Consider the following 14,923-nt stretch of genomic DNA (forward strand, 5'->3'; position numbering starts at 1 on the left):
CCTCTAATTACATAGTTACAAAGCTGAAAAGAGACTTGTGTCCATTAAGTTCAGCCTTCCTCATATAGGCTGTTGTTGATCCAAATGGTAAAGCACTTTGTATTGCTAATGCAGACATGTAACTATCACAACATCAATTTGCAGAGTAAGGGCCCAAGCTAACAAGGGACCCTTGATTTATGTCAAGCCACTCAAACACAGTTTGCTACAGAACAGTAGGGTGGCGCTAGGGACAGACTGTCCACAGGGCCGGATTAACATAGGGACTGATGGAGCTGCAGCTCCAGCCCCATGCCCATGGAATTGGCCCATTGATTTAAAAAATAAATACATTTTAAAAATAATAATAAAAAAAATATATATATTTTCCTACTCTTCACATGCTCTTGATTAAGTATGAAAACGTAAGAGGGATGTAGGGGAACAAAACTGGTGTGGACTGGCTGACAAAGAAATCAGTTAAGGTAAAGCTGACTTTGCGCACTATGCAAATACTCTTGCTGCTTCAGTCTCTCTAACACCGTGGCATGTCCCTTTCTTCTACACTCACTACATGCACCTTTTCTCTGTCCCAGACTGTATCGTTTAATACTATTTATTGACTGATCCCATTGGCTAATGCACTCTGTAAATGGAGAGCATTGAAAGATGGATTACATTGATATGGCTAACGTGGACGTGGAGCCTTCTCTGTAGTAATTCCGGGGATAAGGGGCTGGACTGTGGGACCGCTGGTTCCAGTCAAAACCTCCGGAAAAATGTTTAATTGAAAAACAGACAGCAGTGACGGCATCAGCACATAGGAGTTATGGTACGCAGGCTGCTTACGTTTGATATTTTTTATGTTTATGCTTAAATATTCTAGTTTCTGTTTTGAATTTAACACATTTCCTGGATCAGGAAACCCCAACATTGCCACCTGACCACTTTACAGCAATCCATCAATTCACTAAACCAGGAATTAAGGAGAAATGACAGGTGTAAAAATAATGAGACCAACATGGCCTAATTGGGAGCAGCTTTTATTTAAAGTAAAGTTTGCAGTCCCATTGCCAGACCCCCATTTAGTAAATGTTAGCCATGGTTTCCTGCCAGGAGAAGCAGCATGTCACCCCTTACAAGGTCAGTGCAGTGCCTGCTCCTCCCAGCCAGGGGGCGCTCGCACTCCTCGGCTCTGTTTAGGCCTCTCCTCCTCCTTCTCCTCCTCCGTCTCCTCTCGGCAGTTTGGACATGGCAGTGAGAGCGGCTCAGGGGGGACACGGGCCGCACCGCACTCACAGCACGGGGCCGCACCGCGCTCACACACCGGCCTGAGGCTCCCTGTGTGCAGCCTGCCCCTGGAGTATCCCACCGGACCCCTGGCACAGCTCCTGGCCCGGCATGAAGAGCCCACGGGTGAGTGCCCACTCAGAGAGCCTGAGTGTCACCAGCACAGAATGTCTGATGGAGTGTTCATACCCAGCAATGGGTGCCAGGCAGAGTATCACTATATAACCAGCGCTGGGTGCCAGGGGGTGCCAGGCAGAGAGTCAGTAACCAGCACTGGGTGCCAGGCAGGGTATCACCAGCACAGAATGTCAGATGGAGTGTTCATACCCAGCACTGGGTGCCAGGCAGAGAGTCACTATACCCAGCACTGGGTGCCAGGCAGAGAGTCACTATACCCAGCACTGGGTGCCAGGCAGAGAGTCACTATACCTAGCACTGGGTGCCAGGCAGAGTATCACCAGCACAGAATGTCTGATGGAGTGTTCATATCCAGCACTGGGTGCCAGGCAGAGTATCACCAGCACAGAATGTCTGATGGAGTGTTCATACCCAGCACTGGGTGCCAGGGGGTGCCAGGTAGAGAGTCCGTAACCAGCACTGGGTGCCAGGCAGAGTATCACTATAACCAGCGCTGGGTGACAGGCAGAGTATCACCAGCACAGAATGTCTGATGGAGTGTTCATACCCAGCACTGGGTGCCCGGCAGAGTACCACTATACCCAGCACTGGGTGCCAAGGGGTGCCAGGCAGAGAGTCATTATACCCAGCACTGGGTGCCAGGCAGAGTATCACTATAACCAGCACATGATGCCAGGCTGGGTAATAATTTCCAGCACAGAATGTTAGATACAGTATTAATACCAGTAAGTGTATTAATACACAGCGCAAAGCATTAATAGTAAACACTAAGTTTAAGGCTAAGTTTTAATGCTCAGCACGGAGTTTCAGGCAGAGCATTAATACCCCACGCTGCATGTTAGGCAGAGCATTAATACCCCACGCTGCATGTTAGGCAGAGCATTAATACCCCACGCTGCATGTTAGGCAGAGCATTAATACCCCACGCTGCATGTTAGGCAGAGCATTAATACCCCACGCTGCATGTTAGGCAGAGCATTAATACCCCACGCTGCATGTTAGGCAGAGCATTAATACCCCACGCTGCATGTTAGGCAGAGCATTAATACCCCACGCTGCATGTTAGGCAGAGCATTAATACCCCACGCTGCATGTTAGGCAGAGCATTAATACCCCACGCTGCATGTTAGGCAGAGCATTAATACCCCACGCTGCATACTAGGCAGAGCATTAATACCCCACGCTGCATACTAGGCAGAGCATTAATACCCCACGCTGCATACTAGGCAGAGCATTAATACCCCACATTGCATGTTGAGCAGAGCATTAATACCCCACGCTGCATACTAGGCAGAGCATTAATACCCCACGCTGCATACTAGGCAGAGCATTAATACCCCACGCTGCATACTAGGCAGAGCATTAATACCCCACGCTGCATACTAGGCAGAGCATTAATACCCCACGCTGCATACTAGGCAGAGCATTAATACCCCACATTGCATGTTGAGCAGAGCATTAATACCCCACGCTGCATGTTAGGCAGAGCATTAATACCCCACGCTGCATGTTAGGCAGAGCATTAATACCCCACGCTGCATACTAGGCAGAGCATTAATACCCCACGTTGCATGTTAGGCAGAGCATTAATACCCCACATTGCATGTTGAGCAGAGCATTAATACCCCACATTGCATGTTGAGCAGAGCATTAATACCCCACATTGCATGTTGAGCAGAGCATTAATACCCCACATTGCATGTTGAGCAGAGCATTAATACCCCACATTGCATGTTGAGCAGAGCATTAATACCCCACATTGCATGTTGAGCAGAGCATTAATACCCCACATTGCATACTAGGCAGAGCATTAATACCCCACATTGCATACTAGGCAGAGCATTAATACCCCACATTGCATACTAGGCAGAGCATTAATACCCCACATTGCATGTTAGGCAGAGCATTAATACCCCACATTGCATGTTGAGCAGAGCATTAATACCCCACATTGCATACTAGGCAGAGCATTAATACCCCACATTGCATACTAGGCAGAGCATTAATACCCCACATTGCATGTTAGGCAGAGCATTAATACCCCACATTGCATGTTGAGCAGAGCATTAATACCCCACGTTGCATGTTAGGCAGAGCATTAATACCCCACGTTGCATGTTAGGCAGAGCATTAATACCCCACGTTGCATGTTAGGCAGAGCATTAATACCCCACGTTGCATGTTAGGCAGAGCATTAATACCCCACGTTGCATGTTAGGCAGAGCATTAATACCCCACGTTGCATGTTAGGCAGAGCATTAATACCCCACGTTGCATGTTAGGCAGAGCATTAATACCCCACGTTGCATGTTAGGCAGAGCATTAATACCCCACGTTGCATGTTAGGCAGAGCATTAATACCCCACGTTGCATGTTAGGCAGAGCATTAATACCCCACGTTGCATGTTGAGCAGAGCATTAATACCCCACATTGCATGTTGAGCAGAGCATTAATACCCCACATTGCATGTTGAGCAGAGCATTAATACCCCACGTTGCATGTTAGGCAGAGCATTAATACCCCACGTTGCATGTTGAGCAGAGCATTAATATCATGCACTTCACGCCAGACAGAGCATTAATGTACTGGGTGCCAAGCAGAGTTCAAATAACACAGAATTATTGTCCATACAGGATTCTGGACAGATTATTATTACCCAGTGCACTGTGCCCGGCAGAGTATTAATTACCAGCTCAGGGTGGCAGGCATGGTATTAAAACCCAACAAAAAAAGTCAGACAGGTTATTATTAACCAATACAAGATGGAAGGCGGAGTATTATTATCCAACACAAGTTATCAGGCACAGGTTTACCTGCACCAGGCAGGATATTATTACTCAGCCCAAGATATTGGATATAGTATTTTTTACCCAGCACAGGATGCTGGGAAAAGTATTATTACCCAGCGCGGGATGCCAGGCAGAATATTATTACCCAGCCCAAGAGGCTGGACAGAGTATTATTACCCAGCCCAAGAGGCTGGACAGAGTATTATTACCCAGCCCAAGAGGCTGGACAGAGTATTATTACCCAGCCCAAGAGGCTGGACAGAGTATTATTACCCAGCCCAAGAGGCTGGACAGAGTATTATTACCCAGCCCAAGAGGCTGGACAGAGTATTATTACCCAGCCCAAGAGGCTGGACAGAGTATTATTACCCAGCCCAAGAGGCTGGACAGAGTATTATTACCCAGCCCAAGAGGCTGGACAGAGTATTATTACCCAGCCCAAGAGGCTGGACAGAGTATTATTACCCAGCCCAAGAGGCTGGACAGAGTATTATTACCCAGCCCAAGAGGCTGGACAGAGTATTATTACCCAGCCCAAGAGGCTGGACAGAGTATTATTACCCAGCCCAAGAGGCTGGACAGAGTATTATTACCCAGCCCAAGAGGCTGGACAGAGTATTATTACCCAGCCCAAGAGGCTGGACAGAGTATTATTACCCAGCCCAAGAGGCTGGACAGAGTATTATTACCCAGCCCAAGAGGCTGGACAGAGTATTATTACCCAGCCCAGGATGTTGGACAGAGTATTATTACCCAGCCCAAGATGCCGGGAAAAGTATTATTACCCAGCACGGGATGCCAGGCAGAATATTATTACCCAGCCCAAGAGGCTGGACAGAGTATTATTACCCAGCACGGGATGCCAGGCAGAATATTATTACCCAGCCCAAGATGCTGGACAGAGTATTATTACCCAGCACAGGATGTTAGACATAGTATTATTACCCAGCACAGGATGTTAGACATAGTATTATTACCCAGCACAGGATGTTAGACATAGTATTATTACTCAGCACAGGATGTTAGACATAGTATTATTACTCAGCACAGGATGTTAGACAGAGTATTATTACTCAGCACAGGATGTTAGACAGAGTATTATTACTCAGCACAGGATGTTAGACAGAGTATTATTACCCAGCACAGGATGTTAGACAGAGTATTATTACCCAGCACAGGATGTTAGACAGAGTATTATTACCCAGCACAGGATGTTAGACATAGTATTATTACCCAGCACAGGATGTTAGACATAGTATTATTACCCAGCACAGGATGTTAGACATAGTATTATTACCCAGCACAGAACACCAGGTATACCATTCCCCAATAAAAGATGTTAGACTGTATTTTGCCCAAATGACGCTGGAATGTTTTTTGTTAACCAACTCTCTTTACACTCTGCATCATGTTCATGCCTTATAACCTTTACTCCTGGATCACGTAGTGTTTACATTTTACACGCATCATACATTATCTGTAATGCGTGTATAATATGTAACCTAGTGACAATACCTCATTGTGCATTCGACGGACAAACGTGAAATCTCTCTGTCATTTTTAGGGTAAAGGCATTCTAATTAAATACCTTAACCTTTTTACCCAGGGTTATTCCCTGACGTGAGAATTCAAAGTGAACCTCAAAATAGGCAAACTGGGAAATTTCTCTAGATCGGACTTCTCTTCGGCCTTAAATGTGAAATTCACTGGGAATTCTTACTTTAATCAGCTATAAAGCTACAAAAGAGTAATTCTTAAAGAGTTGTTGGTGATTATCTAAAAAATAAAAATCAATGTATTTCGGTTTATAAATTTTTAGGCGTTTCTCACAAGTTTGGTATTTCGACTTCTCATTTAAAATGAGGAGGGACACAATAATGTTTCCTTAGTTGAAAAGTATTGTAAAGATGTACTCTAGGATGTTTGTATATAGCTATAACGTTTATCCCGAGGGTGCTCATATTTTAGTGTTTGTCATTTGTAACACTTGCTATGCATTTTTTGCATTGTTACTATAACACCGTCGTTTGAATCACTCTTTCATTTTTCCATCTGTTTGTACAAGTAAATGCCCTGGCCTTAACCGGCAGGATTTTCTGTAGTGTGTCGACGACCTGATTGTGAATAAAATAAATATTAATGAACGTGGAGTGTTGATGCGGAGTGCAGTGGCATGCTTTTTATTCCCGGCTGAATCACACACGCTCTCACGCATGCAATGCTTTCTGTAGGTCATTGTTGGTATGAGATCATCCCATCTCAGCGTGTCTCATTACATGGGTGGGCCTTGTGGAGCTGCTTTGCCTTGTGTGTACTCTGCTGTATGGTAATAAACAACTGCATTCACTGTAGGTCGCTTGCAGCCTTCACTCAGTTACTCTTATACATCATCTGATCAACTTGCAGTAATTGTGTGTGGGTGGCTGTAGTCTTACAGTAGGGCAGAGATGGATGCCTGAATTGGCACCCCAAATGTTTCGAAACTATGTTTCCCAGTTTGCTGAACATCATTGAAAGATATAATGTAGAAACCTCTGGAATTCCAGGATAGCCCCATTGTTGTATTATTTGATCCAATTCCGGTTCGTTGCTTTTTGTGCAATAATAGTATATTCTTGCTGGTATAGTTGTCAGCCCAAGACATTCTCTGAATGATCCTGTTTAACCCATGGATACACTGCGTTGATACTCTGTGTTACAGAATGTGCATTTTAAATAGTTTTTTGATTTCTCTTGTGCAATTCCCTCGGATTCACATTCACGTAGCGTATTCTTCCACAATTTACATATACAGGGCTATCTGCTTAAGTGAGGATTGCTGGGAATTCAAATTGAATTACAAATTTAAGGCCAAAAAACTGAAAATGGAATTTGACTTTATTTTTTCTTTTTGTAAACATTTTCTAATTTGTCTGTTTTGGCCTATATTTTGTAATTCACTTTGCAATCCTGGTAAATAACCCTGTTATTGTGCAGTTGTGGTGTATGTCTAGTGTCCCTCCTGACGGTGGTATTTTTGGCACAGGTGCTGGTTTAATTGACTAAATGGTGAGTAGAAAGTTTGCTAAATTTGTAACCAAATGTTGGGAAAACGTACAAAATTTGTTTCAAATGCATTACAGTGACAGTTATAAAATTTACTTTAAAAAAAATGATTTGCTGTGCTTTGTGGGATTACGAAAATTTCATTTTAATGTAAATCTGTTTATTTGGCGATATCTTGCTATGTTATCCGCCATGATGTGTGTGTGTAATAAATATACCGTCCATGTATAAGACGACCCCAATTTTTTGAGCCCAAAATGAAGAAATATTTTAAACATCAAATAGAACAACTTTGATATTTTAGCGGTGACTTCTGATTCTCATGCCTCCCCTGTGCTACGGTACTCTGTGAAGTTAATGGCTTTATATTGCATGCTGGGAGACTGCAGCTCCCACAATGCAGCAGGTGGTTTGAGGGCATGCTGGGGCATCACAGCAGTATTCCCTCTGCTCCCTGATCCCCATTTCCTCCCCCATAAATATATATCAGATATCAAAACCTACCTGAGGTGGAGCAAACCTTAATATGGCTGCTCCTTTTATGATGTGGCATGTCTCTGGAGCTCCGTTGGGGGTAAGTGCTGATGTCTGCTGCTGCTCCCACGCATATAGGGACCTCTTCCTCCATGCCACAGTATTCCAAAGTGGATTGGCAGGAGGGAAGCCAGGTATGTGTGTGTGGGCCGTGGCACACCGAAATGCGACAGGCGCCATCTTGGTGTAGGCCCTGCGCACAAGTGTTTTTGTTTTTTTTAACCCCTGCAGTGACATTCTTTATTAAGAAAACCCCCAATATTAGACTAAATCTTTTTTGAAAAATACGATATGTAATTCACCAAATTGTGGAAATCCTTGACAAAGAGATATTTTATCATATTTGAGTGTTAACTGGTCTACCTAATTCATATATTGGCGCATTTCTTAATTAATGGCATGTGAAAGCATGTTCCATATTTTAGGAATACACAATGGAGTACAATGTTATTGGGCCTGTACTTACACATTATATAAACCACACATTGGCCTTTACTAAAATTTCCCTGATTTTGAAATCCATTCCTGTTCTGCTGACAGATTGAATTTTCCTGTCCATAGTGTGAAACCTTTTATGTATAGTGAATATGATATCGGCTTATCCACTGGTGAACATTTACATTTTTTGTAACTGTATCTCATCCTATTTGTATGCTAGCATGCAATGGTGTCTTGTCACGTTCATATTGGGCTGCATGGCAGAAGCTGGTGTTGACAGATGGTTGAAGTGGTCTGGGTGCCAGGTCCCTCTAGGATTAACCCCCTTTTTTTTAAAATAAACATAGCAGTTTCAGAGAAACTGCTATGTTTATAATAGGGTTAATCCAGCCTCCAAATCCTCTAGTGGCTGTCTCACTGACAGCCGCTAGAGTCGCTTGCATGATTCTCACTGTGAAAATCACAGTGAGAGCACGCAAGCGTCCATAGGAAAGAATTATAAATGCTTTTCTATGAGACCGGCTGAATGCGCGCGCAGCTCTTGCCGCGCATGCACATTCAGCCGAAAGGGAGGATCGGAGGCGGAGGAGGAGGATAGCTCCCCGCCTGGCGCTGGAATAAAGGTAAGTTTTAACCCCTTCCTCACCATCCAGCCCGGCGGGAGGGGGTCCCTGAGGGTGGGGGTGTGTTTTCCTGGCACTAAAGTGGTCCTTTAAGCCTTTGCAGTAGAATCAGTCTGCTTTGTTACACGGCCATGAGTATCTATTTCTGCGTTTTTTGATAAAACAAAACAAAAAAAACCCAAAAGATGTTTTTCTTGTATGCAATTCAACCATTTAATACATTTTCATTGTGACATCATATATTGAAGGTACTGGACACTGGTTTTAATGTATTTAGAGCCACACAAGTGTCATAAGTGTATAAGCATTAAATTGCCAGCATGACCAGGCTAGGACAAAGGGCAAAAAAACTATTCTTATAGTGATGTTGCAAATATGTCTCTTCCTGTACCATAATCACTACAACTTGTAATGTATGCTGCTGTGCAAGCAGTCTTTGGATGATGTCTTTCTCTCAGCACTCAAAGCCTGGCCCCTTTGCTGCTTCCGAGACGATGTAGAGGTTTCACTTCCACATGAATGTGACACTCCACACATAAAGCACTTCAGCAAGCTTTAGTGGTCTGAAGAGTGTGCCCTTTTTTATTTTACTAAAAGTGCAGATTACATTGGAAATTTGCACTTTTAGAAACTGACCTTGTTATGCCCCTTCTAGCTGTCAATCACACAGTCGGTTCTGTTATTTCCTGGTTATTTAGTTCAGTGGAGCTAAACTCAAGAGGCAGCAATTGCCCAAAGCTGCTGCATTGGGAAGTCTGTGATTGGACAGCCACAGCAAGTCTGGGCTGGGAAATTAGGAGAGGGCTTGCAAAGGATACAGACAAGAGATTTGCAGGTAGGTTTTACAAACTGTTTTAGATATATTCCCAATGAACAAAATGATTAACCCCTTAATGCCATTAGGGCATGCTGTGCTGTCCTACAAAAGGAGAGCTTTAACACCTTTAGGGCTGCATAGCATGGACCTTCCCGGCAGCCGGCATACTTACCCTCCATGAAGAGTATGAGAGGGGGGGAGGGGGGGGGAGGCGGACTTCCTGACAACCGAGGCACAAAACTCAATAAAACCTTGGTGAACATAAATATGGGTGTTTTAGAGCAATAAAACCTATGATGACGATTGTCATAGGTGAAAGGGCAGTTTTTATGGTAAAAAGAAAACGGCACAAAACATGTGAAATTACCCCATTTTGAATGCACTGCGTTGTCTATCTTTGCAAATGGTATTTCACAATGGGGTTAATTTCCATTCGTGGGATGCTATACAAAGACAACATAGGCCCAGCAAATCAACCTGGCAAACGGAAATGGGAAGTCCCTATATTTGACACTGTAACTTTCCAAAACCCATAAAACCTGTTCATGGGGGTTACTGTTTTACATGTGAGACATTGCTTAACACAAATATGAGTGTTTTTAGAGCTGTAAAACGTATAGAGACCGTTTTTGTCACGACATCAGTGACGGCAGTTTTTGTGGGAAAAATGCAAAAACACAAACAAAGTATGAACACCAACTTTAGCCAGGGTTTGTGACTAAGTAGCTACTAAAAAGTCAATATGCCCCATGCTGAGTACCCTGGGTTGTCTACTTTTACAAATGGTATGCCGTGAGGGGGGTTATTTTCATTCTTGGTCTGCCATACGGTCTCAAAGTCAACATAGGCCCAGCAAACGTCAATGTGTAAATCCTGGAATGGCCAAGTCCCATATTTGACCCTGTAACTGTCCAAAACACCATGAAACCTGTACATGGAGGCATCATTGTTCTTGCAGGACATAACAAATACATAAATATACGCATACTAATATACCGGTATGTGTGTTTTATTGCAGTAAAAGCAAACCGTATTATGACATTCACTGTTAGAATTCCCACAGAACATATAGGTAACAATCGGTAATTATGCATGATTTGTGAAATACTAAACTGGGACTGTATGTAATTATTGTATTTCTTTAAAGATTACCTTTGTATAGGTAAACGGTGATTTTGCACTGTGGGAAATATAGTTTAGAAGTATCTGGATGCCAAGGTTAGCTGTCAGTGTGTACCAGTTATTTATTGTCCATCTGATGGGGCATGTCAATAGATAGATACTGATACATGTTGCTATAGTGACTATAACATTCCCTCTCTGTAGACCTATTAACCACACGGTCTTACTTTGGTCACTCTTCAGGTACACTTAATGATGCCAAGCTCAAGAGAAGTAGTATGTATTTTGGAAGTATGCCCTCAGGTATTTCCCTTACATTGCTTGTCCTGTCTGGAAACCGGCTATTTATAACAAATATCGGCACTCGAGCCTTTGACATCATATCCTCTCCATGTTTCTTTCAGTCTAGTCCAGCATTTCTAATAGTAGACCTGCGTTGTTCCTAGTTTGTTTTTGCATACTCAAAGTAACATTTGGATTATCTCTATATGTAACTGTTTTCTTTATGTCCTGGTACGTTTTATAATGTAGGTGTGTACCTAGTTTATCTGGTTGTTGCGGTGAATATGAATATTGAGCTGCAGATATATATATTAAAAAAAAAAATTTTTTTTTCTCTGCAATACTCCTAACACACCTTTGTAAGGCAACTTACATACACATACACTCACATTGATGTGCACACAAATATTTGTACAGATGCTCAAATTCATATACACACACAAAAACACATTCATTTACACACACACTCACATTCATACACTCGCACACATTTGATTTTATTTGGATAAAATAATGATCCTGTGGTTTGCTGCAGGGAGCATCTCCAAACTGACACCAGGACTATGATGAAGTTACGTCCTTGGTTCTCCTCATTGGTTTTGGTCTGTGAGGGAGCAGCGCAGCTTCCCCGCAACCTGCAAGGTCAGCAAATGGAATCTGCAAAGCAGCCACTTTACGTGGGCAACCTCTGCCACTAGACAGGTGCATGCCTTGATGACAAGGTGACACAGACACCTGTCACCTGGGATAGAGCTCTGCCCTCCCCCCCCTCCCCCTGGTTATTACACTACTCACCTCATATATAATGTAACGACTATTAGAAATCACTAGCATTAACTTCTACTCTGGATCTGACATTTAATGGCTTATTTCAATATATCGCACAGCTCGTTGTATATTATTTATTAGCCTGTTAATTGGTATTAATAGGGGACTTCTTTCACCTAACCTATGCAGTGAGTGCAGGTTAAGTGGCCCTGTAAGCACAAATCCTTAAGAATGACTTGTATTATGTTAACGTAAGGCCCCATATACACAGATAAAAACTTGGAAAAACTAATATGGGAAATCTAAAACACACAACAGAAATTTACAAAGTCATCAAGCCTGAAAAAAAAATCAGATTCAGTTACGTTTTTTATCACAACCTACTTTATGTTCCAGACATTTCTCATTAAATACATTAAAGCCTTGATCCATATTCCTACTTGTTTTTGTGATTATCTGCATGAATAGAAAGACCCTGTAAGTTTGCTTAATGAAATCTTCGCCCCTATTCTCTTTAATTTACCCAGAATTCAGCTGACGTTTAGTTTATTGTCCCCGTATCAATACAACAGTTGGAACCTGATGACTCTATCAGTGACGTGAATTGAATTTGGGCTCTGATGTTCCTGAAATCCATTTGAAAGCGCGGTTACGGTTTCTTTACAGTGGCAAATTTCTTTGACTGCTCTGGTGTTAAACACTGGCAGCAGATGAATAGCAAAGCGATAAATAACACTGCAGGAGACGAGGGCTAGGGGTTGCGTTTAAAACTTCTATTGTATCGCGTATGGTGCAAAAGTAGTGACCCAGGGTGCTTGACAATAATTAGCGTCAGCATTTCAATTCTCTTAACCCCTTAAGGACCAGACTTCTGGAATAAAAGGGAATCATGACATGTCACACATGTCATGTGTCCTTAAGGGGTTAAAAGCAAGTCTGGATCATTTTCCAAAATGGCAAAAGAGCTTCGTATCAAAGTAAAATCACAGAACCCATTCAGCATTTGCAAATCTAACTGAGCTGTTCATATGATAGAGATGATCCTTCTTTGCAGCCCGTCCCATTGTTGAAGTCTTTATATACTTTCTCCCCATTGACTCAGTAAATGTGACCGTTCTTGTTTGCACGTGGTGCCCAATAAAACATTGAAAAACATACCCATAACCTGTTAGCTTTTTTTTTTTGTCATGTAATCCTTCTTATCTTTTAAATTTATATTAAAGATTGAAAAATTGTCATCACTATTCAGTCAGCCACCAGGACACCTATTGCCGATGGGAAGGATAAATAATTTGGTTTATTTTCTTCCTACCTGGATACTTTCACTCTGCTGCCAGGGCAAGGGACAAAGCTTCATCCATGTGTACACATAATCTGAACATTTTAAGACTGCTGCATCCTTGTAATGTATGTATGTTCAGGTGAGTGCTGCCCTTTTGTATGTAAATATATTTGGGAGTCCAGGCAACTCCCTTGGCTTTGCACCCTTCCGGTCTCAAGTGCCTCATTTAAGGGCCCTATTTAACTTTGCACTGCCGAGTCCCAGGAGGAAATATTTCCCAAGTTAGTGTGTTAATCTCATAAGAGCCGGCATTAGGCAGTTAGAGTAGGACCTGCCAGGAATGGAGTACATTGTCGTTGTGGCAGGCTTATGCAATGTATGATCATATACTGTAACTAAACCCACATTGTTTGTTTCAATTTCATGAGCTTTGAAGTTAATGTTTAGTGAGTGAGGGAGTGCTCCTTATTTTGTGTGCGTATGTGTAATATACATACAGTTGCAAGAAAAAGTATGTGAACCCTTTGGAATAATATGGATTTCTGCACAAATTGGTCATAAAATGTGATCTGATCATCATCTAAGTCACAACAATAGACAATCACAGTCTGCTTAAACTAATAACACACAAAGAATGAAATGTTGCCATGATTTTATTGAACACACCGTGTAAACATTCACAGTGCAGGTGGAAAAAGTATGTGAACCCCTAGACTAATGACATCTTCAAGAGCTAATTGGAGTGAGATGTCAGCCAACTGGAGTCCAATCAATGAGGTGAGATTGGAGGTGTTGGTTACAGACGCCCTGCCCTATAAAAAAACACACACCAGAAGACCTACGATTAAGAATTGTTGACTTGCATAAAGCTGGAATGGGTTATAAAAGTATCTCCAAAAGCCTTGCTGTTCATCAGTCCACGGTAAGAAAAATTGTCTATAAATGGAGAAAGTTCAGCACTGCTGCTACTCTCCCTAGGAGTGGCCGTCCTGTAAAGATGACTGCAAGAGCACAGCGCAGACTGCTCAATGAGGTGAAGAAGAATCCTAGAGTGTCAGCTAAAGACTTGCAAAAGTCACTGGCAAATGCTAACATCCCTGTTAGCGAATCTACAATACGTAAAACACTAAACAAGAATGGATTTCATGGGAGGATACCACAGAGGAAGCCACTGCTGTCCAAACAAAACACTGCTACACGTTTACAGTTTGCACAAGAGCACCTGGATGTACCAAAGCAGTACTGGCAAAATATTCTGTGGACAGATGAAACCAAAGTTGCGTTGTTTGGAAGACACACACAACACTATGTGTGGCGAAAAAGAGTCACAGCACACCAACATCAAAACCTCATCCCAACTGTGAAGTATGGTGGTGGGGGCATCATGGCTTGGGGCTGCTTTGCTGCGTCAGGGCCTGGGCTTGATTGCTATCATTGAAGGAAAAATTAATTCCCAAGTTTATCAAGACATTTTGCAGGAGAACTTAAGGCCATCTGTCTACCAGCTGAAGCTCAACAGAAGATGGGTGTTGCAACAGGACAATGACCCAAAGCATATAAGTAAATCAACAGAATGGCTTAAACAGAAGAAAATACGCCTTCTGAAGTGGCCCAGTCAGAGTCCAGACCTCAACTCGATTGAGATGCTGTGGCATGACCTCAAGAAAGCTATTCACACCAAACATCCCAAGAATATTGCGGAACAAACAGTTCTGTAAAGAGGAATGGTCAAGAATTACTCCTGACCGTTGGGCACGTCTGATCTGCAACTACAGGAAACGTTTGGTTGAAGTTATTGCTGCCAAAGGAGGTTCA

General features: G+C 42.8%; 1 protein-coding gene across 4 annotated transcripts in view; it reads left to right on the top strand.

Annotated features, from left to right (window-relative positions):
• Positions 1–1,218: 1,218 nt before the first annotated feature.
• The window catches only part of ZFYVE9 (zinc finger FYVE-type containing 9), a 74,787-nt gene continuing 61,082 nt past the window's right edge, over positions 1,219–14,923 (top strand). For 3 of the 4 annotated variants that reach the window (XM_063427823.1, XM_063427825.1, XM_063427826.1), the window contains exon 1: positions 1,219–1,422. The gene's annotated coding sequence lies outside the window, so the exon portion shown is untranslated. The remainder of the gene's footprint in view (positions 1,423–14,923) is intronic. The other variant, XM_063427824.1, reaches the window with a different exon arrangement.

Source organism: Pelobates fuscus, chromosome 7, assembly GCF_036172605.1.
Source record: "Pelobates fuscus isolate aPelFus1 chromosome 7, aPelFus1.pri, whole genome shotgun sequence".
Classification (NCBI taxonomy): Eukaryota; Metazoa; Chordata; class Amphibia; order Anura; family Pelobatidae; genus Pelobates; species Pelobates fuscus.